We start from the raw sequence: 2,927 nt of genomic DNA on the forward strand, positions 1-2,927 counted from the left end.
CATTTGAACATTAAATATCTTGTCTTTGTAGTGTATTCAATTGAATATAGGTTGAAAAGGATTTGCAAATCATCGTATTCTGTTTTTATTTATGTTTTACACAACGTCCCAACTTCATTGGATTTGGGGTTGTAGATTGCAGAGTATTGTAGTAGTATTGTAACTATAAAATGATTGTTTTTTAGTGTTACCATAGAGATAAGCCTTCATGTTTCTTGACCAAAACCATCTTGACATCTCCATGAGTAAAAATGCTTTGCCCCCAAAAACTGCAGCTTTTACTAGAAACAACTAGAGCTGAACCTTTGGTTGCTGAGGTGAAGGTGACTTAGGAGGAGCACAGCAGGACTCAAGACACACTCATATAGAAACACACACTCACCAGTACACAGTAGCATGAGTGTGTGTGTGCCTGTCTTTGAGGTCCGGGTTACGGCGTGTGTTCAGAAGGGCTGTGCAGTCGGGAAAAGGTCACAGGAAACAGCAGCGGTTGGTAAAAGAGAGAGACAGAGAAAGAATAGCAATGTTCTCATCATGACTCAGTAATACGAGAACACTCGTGTTATCTCTCCATTACAGCATCAATCATACGTATCCACTTCCAATTGTACAGTTTGTGAATTTTATGTATTATTTTGTGTATTATCATGATATCTAAATAAGTAACACTCTTGGTGAAGACTTGGCAAATAAAACAATTGTGACTCTGATTCTAAATCAGTTCTCATTCTCACTCTGATTCTAATTCAAATTCTGATTTTGATTCTAAATCTGATTTCGATCATGATTCCAATTCTGATTCTGACTGTGATTCTGACTCTAAATCTAAATCTTCTCTCACTCTGATTCCCATTCTGATTTTGATTCTGATTCCAATTCTGATTCTGACTGTGATTCTGACTCTAAATCTAAATCTTCTCTCACTCTGATTCCCATTCTGATTTTGATTCTGATTCCAATTCTGATTCTGACTGTGATTCTGACTCTAAATCTAAATCTTCTCTCACTCTGATTCCCATTCTGATTTTGATTCTGATTCCAATTCTGATTCTGACTGTGATTCTGACTCTAAATCTAAATCATCTCTCACTCTGATTCCCATTCTGATTTTGATTCTGATTCCAATTCTGATTCTGACTGTGATTCTGACTCTAAATCTAAATCTTCTCTCACTCTGATTCCCATTCTGATTTTGATTCTGATTCCAATTCTGATTCTGACTGTGATTCTGACTCTAAATCTAATTCTTCTCTCACTCCGATTCCCATTCTGATTTTGATTCTGATTCCAATTCTAATTCAGACTGTGGTTCTGACTCTAAATCTAATTCTTCTCTCACTCCGATTCCCATTCTGATTTTGATTCTGATTCCAATTCTAATTCAGACTGTGGTTCTGACTCTAAATCTAAATCTTCTCTCACTCCGATTCCCATTCTGATTTTGATTCTGATTCTGACTGTGATTCTGACTCTAAATCTAATTCTTCTCTCACTCCGATTCCCATTCTGATTTTGATTCTGATTCCAATTCTAATTCAGACTGTGGTTCTGACTCTAAATCTAATTCTTCTCTCACTCCGATTCCCATTCTGATTTTGATTCTGATTCCAATTCTAATTCAGACTGTGGTTCTGATTCTAAATCTAATTCTTCTCTCACTCCGATTCCCATTCTGATTTTGATTCTGATTCCAATTCTAATTCAGACTGTGATTCTGACTCTAAATCTAAATCTTCTCTCACTCTGATTCCCATTCTGATTTTGATTCTGATTCTGACTGTGATTCTGACTCTAAATCTAATTCTTCTCTCACTGCCATTCTGATTCCCATTCTGATTATGATTCAGATTCTAATTCTAATTTGTTTGATTCTGATTCTAATTTTGTTTTTAAGTCTGATTCTCATTCTTATTCTGACTCTGGTTGCAATTTTGAATAATTCTGAATTAATTTGAATATGATTCCGATTCTATTTTTAATGTAATTTATATTCTGCTTCTAATTGTAATTGCCATTTTTATATTATAATTATAATTATAATTTTATAATTATAATTATAATTATATTTAAAACATCAACACACATGTACACACACATGCAGACATACAAATACACACAAGCATGCACACACACAGAAAATTAACAAATAGGTCCTACAGGTAATTTTAAATCTAATTATGTTTTCAACTCTGAATCTGATTCTCATTTAGAGTCAAAGTATAACACACACACACAGACACACACACACACACACACACACACATATATTCAAATAAGTGAAAGTGTGTTAAGCAGAGAAAGAGAGAGAGGGAGGGGAGTGATGAAAGGAGGAGGAGTGAAAGGGGATCGGTGGGGGGGCTGTATTAATACCTGAGAGAGACAAACTCCTACACATACACACACACACACGTTGACGCACACAGGTGGAGGAGGAGAGGAGGGATAGAAGAGGAGAGAAAAAGAAGAAGACACTTCTCCAAGACGATAAAAATCACGGTGAGTCTAAAACACAATGATTTGTTAACTCTTTCCTCTACTGGCGTAATATTCAGCTATTAATCTAAAGATTTAATATTCTGGAAATTAATACGATACAGCGTTGCTAGTAAAAGTAGACATCTGCTCTATGCACTGACACAGCAAGTGAGCGACACCTCAAAAATGAGAGGTGTGACCAACCACACAGCAGTACAGACGTTAAAATCAACATAAGAGAATGAAAGTAAACAATGAAAAGCCGATTAGTACCTAAATGTTACTGAGCAACATGTAAGTGAGAAAAGCGTAGATTTGTATTGCATTTGTATTTGACAATAAGTAGATGGAGGTGAGTTACTACACACCTCTAAATAACAGTACTGAAAAGTTCATGTAGTGAGGCACAGTTACACAAGTATTACACTCAGAAACCCTGTTTAAGTGAAAGT

At 35.5% G+C, this 2,927-nt stretch overlaps 1 protein-coding gene across 1 annotated transcript in view; it reads left to right on the forward strand.

Annotated features, from left to right (window-relative positions):
• The first annotated feature begins 2,408 nt into the window (after positions 1-2,408).
• prdm1c (PR domain containing 1c, with ZNF domain) overlaps positions 2,409-2,927 on the forward strand; it is an 11,441-nt gene continuing 10,922 nt past the window's right edge. Inside the window, exon 1 of the mRNA XM_017714715.2 lies at positions 2,409-2,496. The gene's annotated coding sequence lies outside the window, so the exon portion shown is untranslated. The remainder of the gene's footprint in view (positions 2,497-2,927) is intronic.

This window comes from Pygocentrus nattereri, chromosome 4 (genome assembly GCF_015220715.1).
Source record: "Pygocentrus nattereri isolate fPygNat1 chromosome 4, fPygNat1.pri, whole genome shotgun sequence".
NCBI classification, from domain to species: Eukaryota; Metazoa; Chordata; class Actinopteri; order Characiformes; family Serrasalmidae; genus Pygocentrus; species Pygocentrus nattereri.